The sequence below is a fragment of the Pseudophryne corroboree genome, chromosome 2, assembly GCF_028390025.1.
Source record: "Pseudophryne corroboree isolate aPseCor3 chromosome 2, aPseCor3.hap2, whole genome shotgun sequence".
Taxonomy (NCBI): domain Eukaryota; kingdom Metazoa; phylum Chordata; class Amphibia; order Anura; family Myobatrachidae; genus Pseudophryne; species Pseudophryne corroboree.
In genome coordinates, this window is record NC_086445.1 from 554500831 (window position 1) to 554525345 (window position 24515).

A 24515-nucleotide genomic window follows, 5' to 3' on the forward strand; every position below is an offset into this window, starting at 1 on the left:
CGACAAGCAGTGAAATGATCGCAGATGCCGAGTAAGTCTGGAGCTACTCAGAAACTGCTACGAGGTGTGTAATCGCAATATTGCGAAAACATCGTTCGCAATTTTAAGATGCTAAGATTCACTCCCAGTAGGCGGCGGCTTAGCATGAGCAAATCTGCTAAAATCCGCTTGCGAGCGAACAACTCGGAATGACCCCCATGATACAGGTATTTAGAAGGATTGGAGATTTTGCAGCCATGGGAAGACACATGAGGTCACAAAATTAATTAATGACATGAATCTATTACTTTCACAATGTACATAGAGTCAGTATCCTATGTATGTGGCTCTCCACTTGTTGTGAAACTACAAGTTCGAGCATGCCCTGCCACAGATTAGCTATGATGGAATGCTAAAACTCTGGCAGAGCATGCTGGGATGTGTAGTTTCACAACAGCAGGAGAGCCACAGGTTTGCCAGGTCTGATATATATAATTATACGTGTGTGTGTGTGTGTGTGTGTGTGTGTGTGTGTGTTACAACGTATTACTTTTCACATCTATATTTTTCCTGGCCATGTGCTTTACTTTGTCCTTGTTTCAGTCCTCTTGTATTCCAGAAGTCAATCTCTATTTGATGTACACACTAGTCCAAGAGTGGAGTCATTATGCTGGCTTATTCCTGATGGTCTCAGTATCAATTGCCTAAATCCAATTATCCAAGAACATTAGGCTCTAAACTGCCTCCCAGCTGTAATGTCCGTTCTCTGTTACTGAACATGATCTGCTGTTACAGGGTCAGCTATATTAACTCTATGGCCTGATCACTAAATCCAATCTGTAACTGACTTCATCACCAATATAAGCCAAGTAGCAAATCTTAAGGCAACGAAAACGTAAACCAGCAGAGTGCACCTAAAATGGTGCAACCACTATCTCATGAAATAACTTAGGTAGACTCCGAGAGAAAAAGAAATACTGTATTCTAGTGCGTAAAGAAATACTATTCTGAGAATGTAAGGAATAATGTATAGCAGAAAGCGCAAGTTCCAGTATTTGTCATAGTACTGTAGCTACTGTACAATGTTATCTTTTCATTTTGCCACAGTAACCCCCCAGCATTTACATACAGTACCTTTTCTTGGAGTACTACAACAATTTACATATTGTTTACTTGTTTAGTCTGTATTAATCTGTGTTTTAGGTTAAAACATTCTCAAATATCTTTAATTGTTAAACAGTTTGTTTTGAAAGGATTTCCTAAATAAAAGGCCACATTTCTTAGTAATTTTTAAAATGAACTGTCTAACAATGCTGCTCCCCAATAAATGTGATCACATGTAATAATATGCAATTGTTTTGCATTACAACCTTTTTTAGGTTTAGTTTAACTTGCATAAGAATAACTTATTATATTTCAACTTGTCTCTTCTGGTATGTTTTCAGTTTATTATCTAATTGAAACCTTGCGGTTTAATAGTAGCATAGAGTAAATTAGAAAGTTAGGGGCATATTTATCAAAGCTTGGCAAGAGATAAAGTAGAGAGAGAGATAAGGTACCAATCTATCAGTTTCTAACTGCCAAGGTTACAGGCTGTGTTTTAAAAATGTCATTTAGGAGCTGATTGGTTGCTTCTTCATCTCTCTCCACTTTATCTCTCTCCAAGCCTTTATAAACACTCCCTTTTAAGTGTGCGGAGCTGTACAATTGTGATTTAAAAAAAAAAGGAAGTGAAGCCCTTTCCTCTGCACCATGTGCCAAACAGTATAAACAATGCAACAAACCTGTACCTTTACTCCACCTAAATTTATTAGAACGTATTTGATCCCTTCCTCCCACAAGAGCTTACCACTGTCCATCACTCCATCATTCTCCTTTTTCCCCAACATACTGCTCAATGCCCAAGCGTTCTATGTCATAGAGACAAATCTTATTGGATCTATGATAAAGGAGACAAAGCTGAATGGATCCTGGCTTCCACGCTTTGATTCGCTCTGAAGCATAAAAATATTCTCATGATCAAAAACTCCAAGAACCATCTCCCTGATCCTGCTGCTATTTGCACTGAATTTCAAACTTTCTATAGCAATCTTTGCAACTTGCATGCTCTGTCCTCTACCCTGGCGACCGATCAATGATTCAAGACTTTCTTTCTGTCGCCTGTTTTCCCCAGTTGTCTCCTGAAGCTTTAGATAGTTTAAGTGGAGAGATCTCTGTCAAGGAAACTCAAGCATCCATCAAGCTGCAAAAGTCTGGTAAGTCCCCTGGTCTATATGTCTTTACTGTAGCATATTATAAGAAATTCATGGGCCACCAGGTCCCCCAGCTGCACTCTCTTTTTAATAACATCCTCCATGGTGATTCCCTCCCTGCTGAAATGCTTGAGGCTCCGATTGTGGTCATACCAATGGAGGGTAAAGATACACACAATTGTGCTAATTATAGGTCTATTTCTCGCCTCAATTTTGATGTTAAAATCTATGCTAAATTTCTAGCTAATAGGCTTAACCAGGTCCTTCCCTCCCTGATTCATTATGATGAGGACAGTTTCATACTGGGATTCCAGGCACGTTACAACGCCTATAGGACCATAGACTTGATCCATATCAAAAACTCCAGTATGTTTCCAGCCAGGGGCGGATTGGGAAACAGAAGTGGCCCTGGAAAAATTTCTAAAAGTGGCCTCATGTGGGTGGCACCAAGCCAACTGTAGGCAGAGCCAATACCAAAGTAGGCGGGATTAATACTTCAAAATAATATTACACATCATAACCCAGTGACCACGCTGAGCCAAAAAAAAAGTGGGTCCCATGGACCTCTCACTTTTAAAAATTGGGGTCCTACCTGTCCTTTTCTGGGTCCCATCGGAATGAATGTTCTTATTAATCTTATTAATGATTCAAATATAAAAACACAGAATTGATTTGAACATTACAAAAGTGTTGCAAGGTGGAAGGGGGGGTGGGGGGTGGCAATGCTGCTGGGCTGTGTAGCATACAGGACACCCTGCACCAGAGCTGTAAGTAGGCATTTTGGTGCCCTTTGGCAGAAAGTGAATTGATGCTCCCCCTCCTATACCTAAAAGAAGGGACACTGCAAAAATTTAGGGGAGTGGCTTTGTGGGGAAGGGGCATGGCCACATAATAGTAACAATTCACATTACACCACACAGTAGTGCCGCTTATACCATTGCACCAGGTAGAACCTCCTATACACTCTGCGCCAGGTAGAGCACGTTATACACTTTGTGCCAGGCAGAGCACATTATACACATTGCACCTTGTAAACACGTTATACACATTGCACCAGGTAGAGCACGTTATACACATTGTGCCAGGTAGAGACACATTGCACCAGGTAGAATCTCCTACACTCTGCGCCAGGTAGAGCATGTTATACACATTGCACCAGGTAGAATCTCCTATACACTCTGTGCCAGGTAGAGCACGTTATACACATTGCGCCAGGTAGAGCACGTTATACACATTGCGCAAGGCAGAGCACATTATACACATTGCACCAGGTAAAGCACGTTATACACATTGCACCAGGTAAAGCACGTTATACACATTGCACCAGGTAGAATCTGCTATGCACTCTGCGCCAAGTAGAGCATGTTATACACATTGGGGGTAATTCCAAGTTGATCGCAGCAGGAATTTTGTTAGCAGTTGGGCAAAACCATGTGCACTACAGGGGAGGCAGATTTAACATGTGCAGAGAGAGTTAGATTGGGGTGTGGTGTGTTCAATCTGCAATCTAATTTGCAGTGTAAAAATAAAGCAGCCAGTATTTACCCTGCACAGAAATAAAATAACCCACCCAAATCTAACTCTTTTTGCACATGTTATATCTGCCTCCCCTGCAGTGCACATGGTTTTGCCCAACTGCTAACAAAATTCCTGCTGCGATCAACTTGGAATTACCCCCATTGTGCCAAGCAGAGCACATTATACACATTGCATCAGGTAAAGCACGTTATACACATTGCACCAGGTAGAGCACATTATACACTTTGCGCCAGGTAAAGCACAAAGACATACATTAAACAACCCAACCCTCCCAAAAAAAATGTAGTCAGCGTCATTACACACATAAAGACCTACTATATGCAGTACTAAGCTCGATGTGATCTGGTCTATAGCAGGACAAAGACAGACTAGAACCATCCACCTGGGGCAGAGAGGGAATGGGTGCCAACCAGCAAGGTAAAGGGTGACAAGCACCCAGGGCCAGGGGGAGGGATGAGGGGGGCACACTGCTGCTGCTGGAGGGATGAGGGGGCACACTGATGCCGGGGGGGGAGGGATGAGGGGGCACACTGATGCCGGGGGGGAGGGATGAGGGGGCACACTGCTGCCAGGGGGAGGGATGAGGGGGAACACTGATGCCGGGGGGAGGGATGAGTGGGCACACTGCTGGCCAGGGGAAGGGATGAGGGGGCACACTGCTGCCAGAGGGAGTGATGAGGGGGCACACTGCTGGCCAGGTGGAGGGATGAGGGGGCACACTGTTGGCCATGGGGAGGGATGAGGGGCACACTGCTGCCAGGCGAGGAATGAGGGGGCACACTGCTGCTGACAGGAGGGGAGATGGGGACACTCTGGTGCTGTCCGAGGGAGATAGGGGGGCAAGCTGACACTGGCAGGGGGAGATAGGGGGTCACACTGGCACTGTCAGTGGGGATGGGGGCACACTGATGCTGGCAGGGAGGATATGGGGCACACTGGTGCTAGCAAGGGTGGCAGGAGGCCTCTCACAGTCATGAACCCACATGATGGGACTTACCACTAGAGCAGTGCGAACACAGCAGCCAGGAAGCCTCCCCCGGGTGATCCTCTCCGCAGTACAGCTCCGGTGACCAGGAGTCTTGGAGGAACGGCTGCGCCTGCAACACAGCAGACCTGGCTCTCTAGAAGGTGCCTGCTGGCTGCAGCGTTCACCAGTAAGCAGGTGACGGGGAGGAGGGGGGGATGGTCGGCTCCCCTGACAGCGGCCGCTGCCCGCAGCTCGCTCACCAATAAGCAGGTGACATGGAGGGTGGGCCAGCTCTCCTGACATTGGCCGCGGCGCTCACAAGTTGGCAGGTGACGTGGAGGTGGTGGTGCCCCTTATAACAGACGGCACCGCACCCCAATCGGCCCACCAGCATATTCCCCGGTACAGGCAATGGCCAATCCGGGCTTGTTCCCAGCTATTATCCTTTCCCTTGATGCTGAAAAGGCATTTAATAGGAGCTCCAGGAGCTTTATGTCACTAACAGTGTCGGACTGGGGCATGAAGGGCCCACCGGGGGAATGCAGTTATAGGGGACCATACTAAGGGGTGTGGCCAGCCTACAAAGGGGGTGTGGCCAGCCTCCACAAAGGCTTGAAACACACAATAGTTCAGTGCAGTGTAATGCAACATATCTACCATGTATAATACAAGTGCATAGTCTGGAACCTGATCCGTAGAGGAAGCAGTGGGCCCTCAGGCAGTGGGGCCTACCGGTGGTTTCCCAGGTACCCCTGTGGGCTAGTCCGACTCTGGTCACTAATATCCCTTTCACACTGCACAAATAACCCGGTATCGACCTGGTATATTGCTAGGTCTACACGGGTCGCTGTGTGCTGTCAAAGGGTCACTCCAGAAATCCTGGGTTATCAGAAGGGTTATTCCCGGGTTATTACCGGGTCAGGCTCAATGTGAACGGGTTACCTGGTTCGATGCAACCTGATACCCATTCACTGCATAGGGAGAGGCGGCACAGAGATGATGTCATCTCCCAGTGCCACCTCTGTCCCCGCCCATGGATGGCAACCCGAACCGGCATATTCCTGGGTCGGGATGGCGATGTGTAGGGTCCAATGCCAGGTCCCACCTGGGAAGAACCCATTTCCAATTCCCAGGTGGGACCCAGCATTGCGATGTGTAAGCAGTAATACTCTTCTTTGGGATCTCAGTGAACTTCCTGACAGGTCTCCTGGTCCTTTTTCCTATCCCCTCTGCTAGGGTCTCCATAAAGGGAATTTAATCCTATTGTTTCTATGGGCCTAATTCTGAGTTGATCACAGCATCAAATTTGTTAGCCGTTGGGCAAAACCATGTGCACTGCAGGAGGGGAGATATAACATGTGCAGAGAGAGTAAAGGTGTGTACACACGGTAAGATCTTTTCTTCCGATTCTGACTATATAGTCAGAATCGGAAGAAAAGATAGTGCAGATCGCAAGGTGACAGTCACCTTGCGATCCCGATCCGATGCCGATGCGCGGCCCCGCGCGGTCGGCATCGGCCGAAAAAATAGGCTGTGCAGGCAAGTCAATCCTGACTATCTCTATAGAAGAGATAGTCAGGATTGACACTTAACCAAAATCGCACAGAACCAGGATCGCAAGCACACTCATTATGTGCTTGCGATACTGGCTAAGTGCCGACCCGGCCCCCCGTCGCACAGTGAGAATCGGATAAGTCCGAATCTCACCGTGTGTACACGGCCTTAGATTTGGGTGTGGTGTGTTCAAACTGAAATCTAAATTGCAATGTAAAAATAAAGCAGCCAGTATTTACCCTGCACAGAAACAAAATAACCCACCCAAATCTAACTCTCTCTGCACATGTTATATCTGCCCCCCCTGCAGTGCACATGGTTTTGCCCAATTGCTAACAAACTTACTGCTGCGATCAACTCAGAATTACCCCCTATATCTCAAATGGCAGCAGTCAGGGTTGTCCCGTTTGATCTTTGCTCTGGTAATTGAACCTCTCCTAAATATTTACCTCCGCCTTGCCTGTATGCTAGAGAAACTGCAGCATCCGGGGTACCCTAGAGCTCATGTCTGGTGTAGCTGTCCTGTGCTCAAATATTTTTGGACATCTGTTTATACTTAAATCCCCAATACCAAAAAGATCTGTGGCTCTTTCTCCTACGTTTCCCTCCTCCTGATCTTTGCAAACCTTCAGTCAAATTATTGTCCCACATCCCAATAGCTGCTAAATGCCCAATAACTTATAACTGGAAGAAAACTCTTCTACTGTCTCTCTCTGTCTTGAAATCACAAATTTGGAATATAATGGAAAACATTACTTATTGTGTCCATGACAAAGGACACATGCTTACTCAGGTATGGGTTTCTCACGAGGGCAACCCGTCACATTTGCTTCCTTCCCCAGCCACCTCCACTGGACCAATATGTGATGGGATAATGTCCCTTAATTGTATACAAAGTAATTCAAAGAAAACCTTATGATCCAAAAAATTCTGTGTACCTACCTATCATTTCACCACACAGTTAAAACAATATAGTAACTTATTGTCATTTTAAGAAATTCAAATATATAGAGAAACAATGTCTTCTGTACAATAAAACTAATAGTTTTAATGAATATTACATTTTATTGAATATTTTGAAAAGAACAAATAATTTACAAGGGATTACATTCTTTTTGTGTCATTAGTAAAGGTGCTGAATAAAGGACCAGCATATTTATTTCATACACTTTACTGAGTAAATTAATAGTTAATGGAAGTGTTTGTTGATTTGCCCTTCGAAATGCAAAACTTAATAACACTGATAAAGGTACTTATATTACAGCATGTTACCTCAAGGGAAAAAATATTAGAAGCACTCTATAAACTTACAAAGTACTATAAAGTTCAGGCTGTGCCATCTGCTTGAGAGGACTTCTTGCAAAGTTTGCAGAACATCTCCATCATTCACCCTCACACAGGGGACTGTCAAATCATTAAGCATTTTGGTGTTAGCAATTCAGGTGTTGAGCATTTTTTTCTGATCTTTTCCAGGCCACTTATCCATGAAGGGTAGGTGCAGTGAAAACAGGAAACATCTGAAAACATAGTGTCACTATAGTGGATGAATAATGACAGGAGACCAGAATAGCTGAACTGACCTCTCTGCAGCCTTTCTAGAGAAGACCAGTTCAGGATGCAGGAGATCTAGTAGAGAACATCATTTAAAAATTGCATCATTCATCTCTCTATTGTTATTTTTTCACTTGTTTATTGAAATTGTTGCTTTGAGTGCTGTGTGTTAGTTTGCAATAAGCACTTATTTTAATTTGCGTTATTAAATTGATAAAGGTTAAATAAATTCAATGGATAGTTTTTCTTCTGTACATATTACATTTACTAGATTGTCGGCACCAGACACAATTTTGATGAGATCACAAAAGTTTTTAATGAGAAACACCCTCTTCTCCTCTTACTTACCTTACCTGACTGACCACCTACTATACCTCCTTTTCTTGCGTGTGACTCCACTGCACACTTGTCAATACTCTCAGCCAGGGATTATTTTGCATCTTATTGATTATGTCTATAAAAGGACAACATGTCCTCAAACAAAACAGGCCCCACACGAGTGCGTCGGCCCACCGGGAATCTTCCCTGTAAACCCTATGGCCAATCCGCCTCTGCTCTCAGCTGCTGTTCGTCATCGCAGTTAACAATAACCAGGCAGTTATTTTCATACTGTATGTCACTACGGGGGAGATATACTAAGCAGCAGTCAGCAGTTATGTGTGCAGCTTGCATGGTGTTTTGGTTTTATTTTCTAGTTTTGGCAAAACCACCCTCATTGTGCTTTAGTTTTGTATCTGGATTTAAAAAAAGAAATAAAAATTGCCAAAACAGCTGCAATCATGTAATCTGTGCCTGTTTTTGTTCCTACAGTATTATTACCCTCAATAATATTAATTTCCAGTCAATTTTGACCACCTCACAGCTCATAATATTGGGGATAATTCAGACTAGATCGCTGCAGTGGCAGCGATCGCAGTCTGATTTTTTCTGTGGAGTCAGGAGCACTGTGCATGCAGTGCGCATGCGCATCTCTGGGCTGCCATCGCCTCTGCCTGATTGACAAGCAGAGGCGGTCACGGGGTGGGAGGGGGTGCGCCAACGATGTTAGAATGTCATTGGTGGGCGGCTGCGTGGTGTCACACGCAGCTGTTGCAACCCGGCAAGTGGCGGGTAGTGGAATGTCAGCTCACGGTGGCGATGCTTTTGTACCTGTGCGCGGGGGGGGGGGGGGGAGGGGGACTGACATGCGGGTACTAGCTCTGTGCTGGGCCTTCCCCGTCAGAGTAAATGATTGCAGCTTAGCACAGCTACGATCAGATCTGAATTACCATAATTGTTTACCAATATAGGCCAAAGGCTGGCTGGCTAAACGAAACGACAGCAGTGGCACAAACACATGGCAGTTTAAATGAATAGAGCACATCTATGAAACATTGCGGCACAGCATAGAGTATGGCAGTTTAAATAAGAATTTACTTACCGATAATTCTATTTCTCGTAGTCCGTAGTGGATGCTGGGGACTCCGTCAGGACCATGGGGAATAGCGGCTCCGCAGGAGACAGGGCACAAAAATAAAGCTTTAGGATCAGGTGGTGTGCACTGGCTCCTCCCCCTATGACCCTCCTCCAAGCCTCAGTTAGGATACTGTGCCCGGACGAGCGTACACAATAAGGAAGGATTTTGAATCCCGGGTAAGACTCATACCAGCCACACCAATCACACCGTACAACTTGTGATCTGAACCCAGTTAACAGTATGACAAACGTAGGAGCCTCTGAACAGACGGCTCACAACAAATAATAACCCGATTTTTTTGTAACAATAACTATGTACAAGTATTGCAGACAATCCGCACTTGGGATGGGCGCCCAGCATCCACTACGGACTACGAGAAATAGAATTATCGGTAAGTAAATTCTTATTTTCTCTAACGTCCTAAGTGGATGCTGGGGACTCCGTCAGGACCATGGGGATTATACCAAAGCTCCCAAACGGGCGGGAGAGTGCGGATGACTCTGCAGCACCGAATGAGAGAACTCAAGGTCCTCCTCAGCCAGGGTATCAAATTTGTAGAATTTTGCAAACGTATTTGTCCCTGACCAAGTAGCAGCTCGGCAGAGTTGTAATGCCGAGACTCCCCGGGCAGCCGCCCAGGATGAGCCCACTTTCCTTGTGGAATGGGCCTTGACAGATTTAGGTTGTGGCAAGCCTGCCACAGAATGTGCAAGTTGAATTGTGCTACAAATCCAACGAGCAATCGTCTGCTTAGAAGCAGGAGCACCCATCTTGTTGGGTGCATACAATATAAGCAGTGAGTCAGACTTTCTGACTCCCGCCGTTCTTGAAATATATATTTTCAATGCCCGGACCACGTCCAACAACTTGGAATCCTCCAACTCGTTAGTAGCCGCAGGCACCACAATAGGCTGGTTCAGGTGAAACGCTGACACCACCTTAGGCAGAAAATGAGGACGCGTCCGCAGTTCTGCCCTGTCCGTATGGAAAATCAGATATGGGCTCTTATATGATAAAGCCGCCAATTCTGATACTCTCCTGGCTGAAGCCAGGGCCAGTAGCATGGTTACTTTCCATGTGAGATACTTCAGCTCCACCGATTTGAGCGGCTCAAACCAATGGGATTTGAGAAAATCCAAGACTACATTAAGATCCCACGGTGCCACTGGGGGCACAACCGGGGGCTGTATATGTAGTACTCCTTTTACAAAAGTCTGGACTTCAGGAACTGAAGCCAATTCTTTCTGGAAGAAAATCGACAGGCCGAAATTTGAACCTTAATGGACCCCAATTTGAGGCCCATAGACAATCCTGTTTGCAGGAAATGTAGGAATCGACCCAGTTGAAATTCCTCCGTGGGGGCCTTCCTGGCCTCACACCACGCAACATATTTCCTCCAAATGCGGTGATAATGTTGTGCAGTCACCTCCTTCCTGGCCTTTACCAGTGTAGGAATGACCTCTTCTGGAATGCCTTTTTCCTTTAGAATTCGGCGTTCAACCGCCATGCCGTCAAACGCAGCCACGGTAAGTCTTGGAATAGACACGGTCCCTGCTGAAGCAGGTCCCGTCTTAGAGGTAGAGGCCACGGATCCTCCGTGAGCATCTCTTGAAGTTCCGGGTACCAAGTTCTTCTTGGCCAATCCGGAGCCACTAGTATCGTTCTTACTCCCTTTTGCCGTATAATTCTCAGTACTTTTGGTATGAGAGGCAGAGGAGGGAACACATACACTGACTGGAACACCCACGGTGTTACCAGAGCGTCCACAGCTATTGCCTGAGGATCTCTTGACCTGGCGCAATACCTGTCCAGTTTTTTGTTGAGGCGGGACGCCATCATATCCACCATTGGTTTTTCCCAACGGTTCACAATCATGTGGAAGACTTCTGGATGAAGTCCCCACTCTCCCGGGTGTAAATCGTGTCTGCTGAGGAAGTCTGCTTCCCAGTTGTCCACTCCCGGAATGAATACTGCTGACAGTGCTATCACATGATCTTCCGCCCAGCGAAGAATCCTTGCAGCTTCTGCCATTGCTGTCCTGCTTCTTGTGCCGCCCTGTCTGTTTACGTGGGTGACTGCCGTGATGTTGTCCGACTGGATCAACACCGGCTGACCCTGAAGCAGGGGTTTTGCCAGACTTAGAGCATTGTAGATCGCTCTTAGCTCCAGTATATTTATGTGAAGAGACATCTCCACGCTTGACCATACTCCCTGGAAGTTTCTTCCTTGTGTGACCGCTCCCCAGCCTCTCAGACTGGCATCCGTGGTCACCAGGACCCAGTCCTGTATGCCGAATCTGCGGCCCTCTAACAGATGAGCACTCTGCAACCACCACAGAAGAGACACCCTTGTCCGTGGCGATAGGGTTATCCGCTGATGCATCTGCAGATGCGATCCGGACCATTTGTCCAGCAGATCCCACTGAAAAGTTCGTGCGTGGAATCTGCCGAATGGAATCGCTTCGTAAGAAGCCACCATCTTTCCCAGGACTCTTGTGCATTGATGCACAGACACTGTCCCTGGTTTTAGGAGGTTCCTGACAAGTTCGGATAACTCCCTGGCTTTCTCCTCCGGAAGATACACCTTTTTCTGAACCGTGTCCAGAATCATTCCCAGGAATAGCAGACGTGTCGTCGGGGTCAACTGAGATTTTGGAAAATTCAGAATCCACCCGTGTTGTTGCAGCACTAGTTGGGTTAGTGCTACTCCGTCTTCCAGCTGTTCTCTGGATCTTGCCCTTATCAGGAGATCGTCCAAGTAAGGGATAATTAATACGCCTCTTCTTCGTAGAAGGATCATCATTTCGGCCATTACCTTGGTAAAGACCCGAGGTGCCGTGGACAATCCAAACGGCAGCGTCTGAAACTGATAATGACAGTTTTGCACCACGAACCTGAGGTACCCTTGATGTGAAGGGCAAATTGGGACATGCAGGTAAGCGTCCTTTATGTCCAGGGACACCATAAAGTTCCCTTCTTCCAGATTCGCTATCACTGCTCTGAGTGACTCCATCTTGAACTTGAATTTTTGTATGTACAGGTTCAAAGATTTGAGATTTAGAATAGGTCTTACCGAGCCGTCCGGCTTCGGTACCACAAATAGCGTGGAGTAATACCCCTTTCCCTGTTGTAGGAGGGGTACCTTGACTATCACCTGCTGAGCAAACAGCTTGTGAATGGCTTCCAATACCGTCGCCCTGTCTGAGGGAGACGTTGGCAAAGCAGACTTTAGGAACCGGCGAGGGGGAGACTTCTCGAATTCCAACCTGTAACCCTGAGATACTACCTGCAGAATCCAGGGGTCCACCTGTGAGCAAGCCCACTGTGCGCTGAAATTCTTGAGTCGACCCCCCACCGTTCCTGAGTCCGCTTGTAAGGCCCCAGCGTCATGCTGAGGGCTTTGCAGAACCCTGGGAGGGCTTCTGTTCCTGGGCAGGGGCTGCTTGCTGCCCTCTCTTACCCTTTCCTCTGCCCCGAGGCAGATATGACTGTCCTTTTGTCCGCTTGTTCTTATAGGAACGAAAGGACTGCGGCTGAAAAGACGGTGTCTTTTTCTGTTGGGAGGGGGTCTGAGGTAAAAAAGTGGATTTTCCGGCAGTTGCCGTAGCCACCAGATCCGATAGACCGACGCCAAATAACTCCTCCCCTTTATACGGCAATACTTCCATATGTCGTTTGGAATCCGCATCACCTGACCACTGTCGCGTCCATAAACTCCTTCTGGCAGATATGGACATCGCATTTACTCTCGATGCCAGAGTGCAAATATCTCTCTGCGCATCTCGCATATAAAGGAAAGCATCCTTTAATTGCTCTATAGTCAATAAAATACTGTCCCTATCCAGGGTATCAATATTTTCAGTCAGGGAATCCAACCAGACGACCCCAGCACTGCACATCCAGGCTGAGGCGATGGCTGGTCGCAGTATAACCCCAGTATGTGTGTATATACTTTTTAAGGTAGTTTCCAGCCTCCTATCTGCTGGATCCTTGAGGGCGGCCGTATCAGGAGACGGTAACGCCACTTGTTTTGATAAGCGTGTGAGCGCCTTATCCACCCTAGGGGGTGTTTCCCAGCGCGCCCTAACCTCTGGCGGGAAAGGGTATAATGCTAATAACTTTTTTGAAATTAGCATTTTTCTATCTGGGTTAACCCACGCTTCATCACATACATCATTTAATTCCTCTGATTCAGGAAAAACTACAGGTAGTTTTTTCACCCCCCACATAATACCCCTTTTTGTGGTACTTGTAGTATCAGAGATATGCAAAGCCTCCTTCATTGCCGTGATCATATAACGTGTGGCCCTACTTGAAAATACGTTTGTTTCATCACCGTCGACACTAGATTCAGTGTCTGTGTCTGGGTCTGTGTCGACCGACTGAGGTAAAGGGCGCTTTACAGCCCCTGACGGTGTCTGAGACGCCTGGGCAGGTACTAACTGGTTTGCCGGCCGTCTCATGTCGTCAACTGATTTTTGTAATGTGCTGACATTATCACGTAATTCCATAAACAAAGCCATCCATTCCGGTGTCGACTCCCTGGGGGGTGACATCACCATTATCGGCAATTGCTCTGCCTCCACGCCAACATCGTCCTCATACATGTCGACACACACGTACCGACACACAGCAGACACACAGGGAATGCTCTTATCGAAAACAGGACCCCACTAGCCCTTTGGGGAGACAGAGGGAGAGTTTGCCAGCACACACCCAAGCGCTATAATATATATGGGAACAACCCTATATAAGTGTTGTTCCTTATAGCCGCTTAAATATATAAAAATATCGCCAAAATATGCCCCCCCTCTCTGTTTTACCCTGTTTCTGTAGTGCAGTGCAGGGGAGAGTCCTGGGAGCCTTCCTCACAGCGGAGCTGAGCAGGAAAATGGCGCTGTGTGCTGAGGAGAATAAGCCCCGCCCCCTATTCCGGCGGGCTTTTCTCCCGGAGTTTTAGACATTTGGCATGGGTTAAATACATACATATAGCCTCAATGGCTATATGTGATGTATTCTTTTGCCATAAAAGGTATTATATATTGCTGCCCAGGGCGCCCCCAGCAGCGCCCTGCACCCTCCGTGACCGTCTGGTGTGAAGTGTGTGACAACAATGGCGCACAGCTGCAGTGCTGTGCGCTACCTTCATGAAGACTGAAGAGCCTTCTGCCGCCTGTTTCCGGACCTTCAATCTTCAGCATCTGTAAGGGGGGTCGGCGGCGCGGCTCCGGGACGAACCCCAGGGTGAGACCTGTGTTCCGACTCCCTCTGGAGCTAATGGTGTCCAGTAGCCTAAGAATCCAATCCATCCTGCACGCAGGTGAGTTGAAATTCTCTCCCCTAAGTCCCTCGATGCAGTGAGCCTGTTGCCAGCAGGACTCACTGAAAATAAAAAACCTAAAAAACTTTTTCTAAGCAGCTCTTTAGGAGAGCCACCTAGATTGCACCCTGCTCGGACGGGCACAAAAACCTAACTGAGGCTTGGAGGAGGGTCATAGGGGGAGGAGCCAGTACACACCACCTGATCCTAAAGCTTTATTTTTGTGCCCTGTCTCCTGCGGAGCCGCTATTCCCCATGGTCCTGACGGAGTCCCCAGCATCCACTTAGGACGTTAGAGAAATAAACTATACAACCCCATAGGATGTTTTCAAAGGAAGATCCCCAGGTCAGTACAAGGAAATGGAGGTGGAGTATGTAGTGGAAGGTAGAAAATGCATTGATTGATTGATTGATTGATTGACTGATTCGTTAATAATTAATTGATTTAAATTGATTTATTTAAATTTAGAAAATATATTTATTTTTAAAAGAGAAAAGGCCATAGTTTTTTTGAAAGACTACCATTGAGGAGGTTAATGGTGAGGATGTTGTTGGTGGAGATTGCATGTGCTGGCCCAAACTGCTTGTAGTTGATACTGGACTGCTTGTTATCATTTTACAGATTTTTTTTCAGATTTTGTTAAATGATTTGCAAATGAAGTAACAGGGAAGAGGTGTCTAGATGCTTAACGTCCCTACCTCTACTAACTTTGGCCTCAAAAATTGTACAGATGCCTTCACAAATATCAGGATGTGGAAAAAATAATTCCACGCACAAGAGGTGCCTCTTTAGGTCTTATGCCCAGGCATGACAATGGGATTCTTATTAGCATCAAAGACACAAATATCCCCCTTATCCTGTTGCATTTCCACATCCTCAATTTCTATGTCACCATATTTACTTGTACTGCTAATCATCCCCACATTTGCAGAGGGCGCAGAAATAGTGTAAGGAGGCTTCTCTACAATATTTTTTTTCTGCACTGATTTGCCTGTTCTACAGGTGACACCTCTACCAGCCTTGCATGAGGCGTTGCATCATCATATGAGGTTACAGAAGAAAATGCATGTTTGGTCCCAGCTTATGAAATAGGCATTCTTTAGTGCATGAAACAGCAGTAGCACTAGCATGACCACCACTTGCAAACAAAGGCCATGGCCTGAGTCTTTCCTTGCAATGGTGGGTGGTGTATTACATGTTGCCAATTTTAGATTTTTAGGCAGGAAATTTTCCCTTTAGGAGTGATGTTTTCTTTAGCATTGTGAAATATTGTTTATATTTCAGGTGCCCTTTCTTAAACTTTGTGTCTCCTGGACCACCTTTAGTAGATGTTGAAGTACTGTCATGAGTCATGACCAGCAGTAGCCACAGCACTAGTACTTGGTTTCTGCTCCTGCTCTTCTATCAACTGATCCATATCGACTCACAGCACACCTCTAGTAATGGTGGTGCCTAATGAATGTTATTTGTTTTAACACAGTGCTGCAGCCCACAATCTACAGTGCCTCTGTGGTTTGTTTATTAAATGACACAGTGCCTTTTTACAGTGCTCCAACTAGGTGTGTGGGGAGAGGGCACTGTACATAGTGCTGCAGGGTAGGGGGTGCTGTTGGTGGCACTTGTCAATTATCTGTTTATTTACTTTCACTTGCAGCTTCCCCCTTTTTGAAGCCCAGTATCTCCTGACAACCCCTGTCTACAACCCATACCCCTGCTGGCACTAATACCTATACAACATTTATGAACTGAACTTGAGATTTCTTTGTTATTCAGTCACACACTTTATTACATTTCAAGATGCTGACATACACAATATTCAAACCCATTGCCTGTGGCATTGCAGTGAGACAATCTATTCATTGAGCTATCTGCCCTTGCATAGAAAGGTAGACAATTCTTGGCTAGAGAATTCTAACAATTTGAAGCTTACCTAGAACTTTGTGAAAAAATGATCAGCATTGCAGCTGAGCATATCTATGTAGTGTGTGGCTGCAAGATATTGGATGTATGGCTGTACACTACATAGTTCAGCTCAATTGCAATGCTGATTATTTTTTTACAAAGTACCAGTAGCTTCATATACAGATGGAGCCATGCTCATTGAGCGTGACTGCATTGCAGGTGGGGGCACACAGAGCGTACAAAGATGCTCCCATTTGTTCCAGGTGTTGCACCTCGCCGGGCGGACCTAGTCGCAGATGAAGCCACGATTAGCGTGGCTACATCAGTAGTGTTCATAGTTTTTATGTAGGATCAAATAGCTCAATGAGTAGGGTGTAAATAGCTCAATGAGTAGGGTGTTTGATTAGAATTCAACAGGTTATAGGTTTAAATCTTGGGTATGGCAGTACATTGAAATGTGTTATTTAATAAAGGGTATAGTAACTGTAAACAACGATGTCACTGACCTGGGTTCGGAGTGTTGAGAACTCGGGGGTTCTTCCGTTGATCGGAAGGAGGAACCACAGCTGGGCCGGAGCAGGGATGGCCGGATGTAGGTTTTCCTCATGCAGAACTAGCCGTAGTAACTGGCGTATAATGCTGAAGAATTAAATGATGATTTGAGAACGATGGTGAAGCACACAGTAGAATGAAGAACTTGTGAGCGATGCTGAAGAGATGAATGAGGATTTGAGAATGATGGTGAAGCACACAGAAGAATGAAGAACTAGTGAGCGATGCTGAAGAAATTAATGAGGATTTGAGAACGATGGTGAAGCACACTGAAGAATGAAGAACTTGTGAGTGTTGCTGAAGAAATTAATGAGGATTTGAGAACGATGGTGAAGCACACTGAAGAATGAAGAACTTGTGAGTGTTGCTGAAGAAATGAATGAGGATTTGAGAACGATGGTGAAGCACACTGAAGAAAGAAGAATTTGTGAGCGATGTTTGAAGAATGAGAAGCTTGTGAGCGATGTTGAAGAAATGAATGAGGATTTAAGATTCAGTGTAACTCTGGAAGTATGGAAGGCGTTCCACTTGGAGATATCATGTAATACAGGAAACACAGGAGGTGTCCCCTTAAGAGAAACACTGTAACTCAGAGAATGTCCCACTGAGTGATACACTGTAACGCTGGTAGCACAGTGAATGTTTCACTGAGTGATACACTGTAACGCTGGTAGCACAGTGAATGTTCCACTGAGTGATACACTGTAACGCAGGTAGCACAGTGATTGTTCCACTGAGTGATACACTGTAACGCTGGTAGCACAGTGAATGTTCCACTAGGTGATACACTGTAACGCTGGTAGCTGGTAGCACAGTGATTGTTCCACTGAGTGATACTCTGCAAACGCTGGTAGCACAAGGAATGTTCCACTGAGTGATACTCTGCAAACGCTGGAAGCACAAGGAATGTTCCACTGAGTGATACTCTGCAAACGCTGGAAGCACAAGGAATGTTCCACTGAGAGATACTCTGCAAACGCTGGTACACATGAGACGTTCAGTTAGAGAACTCACTGAATGCTGCAAGCACTGGTGATCATAGAAGAGACGATACTCAAGCGCCGGAGCTCTGCACGGCGTCTTCCTTTGAACTTCCCGCTCTCTCCCAATTGGCGGAAGGGTCCGATGACGTCACTCGCCCACCACGCTCCCGCGAACGCCAGGCGCAATGGCGGCGCCCATACCCCGGGAACCCGCCGGAGGCAGCCCCAGCAAGACGCAACAACCCAGTGCCCACCGGGGGCGGCGACCGCCGAGAGACCCAGCGCACCCGGAGTGGCCCCTGGACACTTTCCTGGTTTCGTCGGATGCTTAGAATGAAAGATCCGGACTAGTCGCGGAGCAGTGACTTCAGAAGCTTTCAAATTCTGATTTCAAATTCTGTTCCAGCTTCAGTCTCTACCGAGGTCGGCATAGGAGACTCTGAATGGAACCGATTTAAGATGAGGGGACGAAGAAGAGAAACATGGAACGAATTTGGTACCCGAAAGTGGGAAGGCAACCCCAATTTGCAGACAACCGGGTTCAGGACTTGCAAAACAGGGTAAGGACCGATGAACCTCAGAGCAAACTTCATAGCGGGCACTCTTAAACGAAGATTGTGGGTAGAGAGCCGTACCCTGTCACCAACTTTGTATTGAGGAGCTGCTCGCCGTTTTCTATCTGCAAAGAATTTGTAGCGGCCAGAGATTTTTTTGAGATTAGAATGAACCTTACTCTAGATTTGACTGAAGTGCTGGAGAGTAGAAGCTGCAGCAGGAACATCCTCCGAAGGAGAGATGGGTAATTCTGGAACTCGTGGATGGAATCCATAATTAATGAAGAATGGAGACTCACCAGTGGAAGAGTGATACAGATGGTTATGGGCAAACTCGGCCCAGGGTAACAGTTCCACCCAATCGTTCTGCGAAGGAGAAAGATAAATGCGGAGAAAAGTCTCTAAATCTTGATTGACGCGTTCAGTCTGCCCATTGGTTTGTGGATGGTAAGCAGATGAGAACTTGAGTTTTATTTGTAAAGCTGAACAGAGGGCCCTCCAGAATCTAGCAGTGAACTGTACCCCTCGATCAGAGACTATCTCCCGAGGTAACCCGTGCAGGCGGAAGTGTTCACGAATAAATAGTAAAGCCAACTTGGGAGCCGTTGGTAACCCGGACAACGGAACAAAATGTGCCATTTTAGAAAAGCAGTCAATAATCACCCAGATGGTATTGTAACCCTTGGAGAGGGGTAATTCAGTAACAAAGTCCATGGAAATATGTGTCCAGGGTTTCTTAGGAATGGACAGTGGACGAAGCAACCCCGCAGGAGGCAGACGAAGAGTTTTGTGCTGAGCACATTGAGGACATGAGTTGACATAATCTTGTATATCCTTCTTCATGGTGTCCCACCAATATGACCTTCGTAGAAATTCACACATTTTTTGAACACCAGGATGACCGGAAAACTTGGAGATATGAGCCCACTGCAGCAACTTTGGATGAAATTCAACTGGTACAGACATTCTCCCAGGAGGAGGACTCAGAGTAGTGGGAGCTGCTGAAATAGAGACTGGGCTGAGAATCAAACTCTTTTCAAAGGAATTCTCCTCATCCGAGGCCGTTAAAGAGCGAGACAGAGCATCAGCCTTAGCGTTGAGAGTCTCGGCCCGGTACTTAATAACAAACGAGAATCGAGTGAAAAAGAGCGCCCATCTAGCTTGACGGGAATTCAAGCACTGGGCCGTCTTGATATACAACAAGTTCTTGTGATCGGTATAGATCGTAATTAGGTGTTTAGCACCTTCCAATTAGTACCTCCATTCTTCAAGGGCAGATTTTATTGCTAAAAGCTCCTGATCTCCAATGGTGTAGTTTCGTTCAGCAGGAGAGAACTTATGAGAATGGAAACCACATGGATGTAACTTCCCATCAGAGGAGTACTGTGAAAGAACGGCACCGATGCCTACTGAAGAAGCATCGACTTCCAAGAAGAATGGTTTAGAAAAATTTGGTTGTTGGAGTGCCGGAGCAGACATGAAGGCTGATTTCAACCGGGCAAACGCTACTTCAGCTTCTGAAGACCAGTGACTTGGGTCACACCCCTTTTTGGTTAGGGCAGTAATAGGTGCAACAATGGTAGAAAATCCCTTTATAAATTTCCGGTAGTAATTTGCAAAGCCCAGAAATCTTTGTACCGCTTTCAAGGAGAGAGGCTGAGTCCAGTCCCGAATGGCAGTGAGTTTCTCCGGATCCATGCGAAGCTCCGTACCTGAGATGACATATCCGAGGAATGGAATTGAAGGGACCTCAAAGACGCATTTGGAAATCTTGCCGTAGAGACGATTCCTTCGTAGGCGAAGAAGTACTTCTTTGACCTGTACTCTGTGCTCTGCAAGATTCTTAGAAAATATCAGAATGTCATCCAAGTACACCACTACGCTTTGATATAACATATCTCGGAAGATTTCATTTACAAATCCCTGAAAAACGGCAGGGGCATTGCGGAGGCCAAACGGCATTACCAGATACTCGTAATGCCCGTCCCTGGTATTAAAGGCCGTCTTCCATTCGTCCCCCTGTCGGATACGTATCAAATTATAGGCTCCTCTTAAGTCGAGCTTAGTGAAAACGTGGGCTCCACGAACCCTATCAAATAGCTCCGTGATTAGCGGTAGAGGGTATTTGTTCTTAACGGTGATATCGTTTAAGCCACGATAATCAACACACGGTCTTAACCCTCCGTCCTTCTTCTTCACGAAAAAGAAACCTGCTCCAGCCGGGGAGGTAGAGGGGCGAATTAATCCTTTCAGCAGATTAGACTTGATGTAGTCCGACATAGCTTGGGTCTCGGGTAATGATAAGGGATATGTGCGTCCCGGAGGTGGCATTCCCAGGCATAAGCTCAATGGGACAGTCCCAGGGTCTATGCGGTGGTAACTGATCGGACGCCTGTATTATGAAAATACGTCTGTGAACTCCCGATAGGCCTCTGGAATAAGCTCCTCATCCGACTTGGAAGATGCACGGAGCGGGTAAACAGGAGTGAGACAATTAGAGTGACAAAACGAACTCCACGACACTATTTGTGACGACTTCCAGTCGACGTGAGGATTGCGAATTTTAAGCCAAGGTAGACTAAGAACAAGATCGTGAGGCATCTCCGGAATTACTAGGAACTCCAGATGTTCTTGACGCAGAGCTCCGACCTGCAGCTTTGTGGCTCTGTGCGACTTGTAATAAGACCATTAGATATTTTGGTACCATTGATGGCGGTCAACGTAATAGGTCATTTGACAGACTGTAACTGTAAACCCAGACTCTGAACACAAGAAAGAGAAACAAAGTTCCCTGCAGCCCCAGAGTCCAGCAGGGCTTTAACAGGTTTAGCTATAGTCTCAGAAAACAGAGACACGGAGAGTAAACAATACACTGTCGGAGAAGATTTAGATGTAACCCCTAACTCGACTTCTCCGGAACAAGTTAGGACTGCCCGTTTCCCGGACGGGACTTGCAGTATTTGATAAAGTGATCCACAGCTCCACAGTAGAGGCAGAGTTTACCCTCACGACGGCGCTGTCGTTCTTCTGGGGACAGCCGGGATCGATTGATTTGCATGGGTTCATCAGAACTTGCGGTAACTGTTTGCTTAGACGGGAGAGGCTGGAATCTGGATCGATCCGACCGACTACGTTCGCCACCTCGTTCCTGCATGCGGAGATCCACCTTAACGCAGAGTGAGATCAACTGTTCTAAGGAATCTGGCAGATCCCTAGTGACCAGCTCGTCTTTTAGACGGTCGGAGAGCCCGTTCCAGAAAGAGGCCCGGAGAGCATCATTATTCCACCGTAGTTCTAAGGCTATGGTCTGGAAGTGAATCACATACTGTCCCACTGAACGGGAGCCTTGACGGACTCGGAGCAGGTCCGAGGAAGCAGCGGTCATTCTGCCGGGCTCGTCAAAAATCCTTCGGAATGACGCGATGAAATTGGTGTAACTGGAAACTAAAGGGTCAGATCGCTCCCACAACGGAGACACCCAATCCAACGCTGAACCTTCAAGCAAGGAAATAATGTATGCCACTTTGGCCCGATCCGTGGGGAAGTTGTGTGAGAGAAGTTCAAAAATGCACCTCGCATTGATTGAGAAAACCACGGCAATTCTTTGGATTCCCATTATAGCGAGAGGGAGTGGGAAGCTGAAGGCGTGACCTGGTTCCGGACAAGGATTGAACATTACTGGTGGCAACCACTGGAGCGGGTACTGGAACTGGAGCCGGAACTACAGAAGCCAGGGAAGCCTGAATTTGATCCAGCCGGCCGGATAATTCCTGGAGATACTGCATCACCTGGCCCTGTGCCGCCTCCTGACTCTGAACGCGGGAAACTAAGTTTTGGATGGCACATGATTCTGGGTTCCGATCCCCCGGGTCCATGTGGCCTGAGTATACTGTCACTGACCTGGGTTCGGAGTGTTGAGAACTCGGGGGTTCTTCCGATGATTGGAAGGAGGAACAACAGCTGGGCCGGAGCAGGGATGGCCGGATGTAGGTTTTCCTCATGCAGAACTAGCCGTAGTAACTGGCGTATAATGCTGAAGAATTAAATGATAATTTGAGAACGATGGTGAAGCACACAAAAGAATGAAGAACGTGTGAGCGATGCTGAAGAGATGAATGAGGATTTGAGAATGATGGTGAAGCACACAGAAGAATGAAGAACTTGTGAGCGTTGCTGAAGAAATGAATGAGGATTTGAGAACGATGGTGAAGCACACTGAAGAATGAAGACTTTGTGAGCGATGTTTGAAGAATGAGAAGCTTGTGAGCGATGTTGAAGAAATGAATGAGGATTTAAGATTCAGTGTAACTCTGGAAGTATGGAAAGCGTTCCACTTGGAGATATCAGGTAATACAGGAAACACAGGAGGTGTCCCCTTAAGAGAAACACTGTAACTCAGAGAATGTCCCACTGAGTGATACACTGTAACGCTGGTAGCACAGTGAATGTTCCACTGAGTGATACACTGTAACACAGGTAGCACAGTGATTGTTGCACTGAGTGATACACTGTAACGCTGGTAGCACAGTGAATGTTCCACTAGGTGATACACTGTAACGCTGGTAGCACAGTGATTGTCCCACTGAGTGATACTCTGCAAACGCTGGAAGCACAAGGAATGTTCCACTGAGTGATACTCTGCAAACGCTGGAAGCACAAGGAATGTTCCACTGAGTGATACTCTGCAAACGCTGGAAGCACAAGGAATGTTCCACTGAGAGATACTCTGCAAACGCTGGTACACAGGAGACCTTCAGTTAGAGAACTCACTGAATGCTGCTAGCACTGGTGATCATAGAAGAGACGATACTCAGGCGCCAGAGCTCTGCACGGCGTCTTCCTTTGAACTTCCCGCTCTCTCCCAATTGGCGGAAGGGGCCAATGATGTTACTCGCCCACCACGCTCCAGCGAACGCCAGGCGCAATGGCGGCGCCCACACCCCAGGAACCCGCCGGAGGCAGCGCCAGTAAGACGCAACAAGCCGGTGCCCACCGGGGGCGGCGACCGCCGAGAGACCCAGCGCACCCGGAGCGGTAAGTGCGGCAGCCGCACCGCCGCGAGTGTGACAAACGAGCTCTCAAGTTAAGTGCAAGCCAAGTTAAGTGCAAGAATGTGGTATGAAGAGGATTTGTGTCCAAATCCATTTTCTTGCAGTGGTCTATAAATGTGTAATATATATATTCTTGTCATGCCCCTTCTCCATGAGGCAAGCGCCTTATGTTCCTATTATGTCCCTATGTCTCTTTCTGACACAGCACCAAAAAGTAAAGTTACAGCTCTTCCTCTTTAAGCAAAAAATGCAAGTAAATGGCATTTTTTTAAATGACAGTGCCCACACAGTGCCCCTTTAAGAGAAACACAATGCTCTTAATGGCTTTTTTAAATGACACAGTGCCCCAGCTTTTACTGGCTTTAAGCTAAGTTACATCAAGCTCCAGCTCCAGTCCAACTAGTCCTAAAATCCTCCTAATGGCATTAAGTGCCTCTGGTACTGCAGCCCACAGTCCCAAAATGACACAGTGCCCCTTGCCTTCATTACTGACTTTGACAGTTATTAATATTAATAAAAGAATGTTCTTTTGAGTTCACTTCCCTCACCTTCTCCTTCCAACATCCTACAAAACGACACAGTGCCCCTGGCCTCCTTTACTGACCTAGACAGTTATTAATATTAATATATTAACAAAACAATAAGCTTCCCAGCAGGAGCAGTTCTAGGCACGGGAAAGCAGGGTGGGCACATTCACCCCGCAGGCACCCGCCACCCACCCACACCCTGCATCCCGCTCCCCAGCTGTAGCAGGTGCTGTGGGCTGTGTGGGCGCCTGCTGCAGCCGGCGCCACTGTCAGACGCTAAAGGTTATAACTGACCTTTAGTGTCTGTGCGGCACTGCTATGGGAAAGA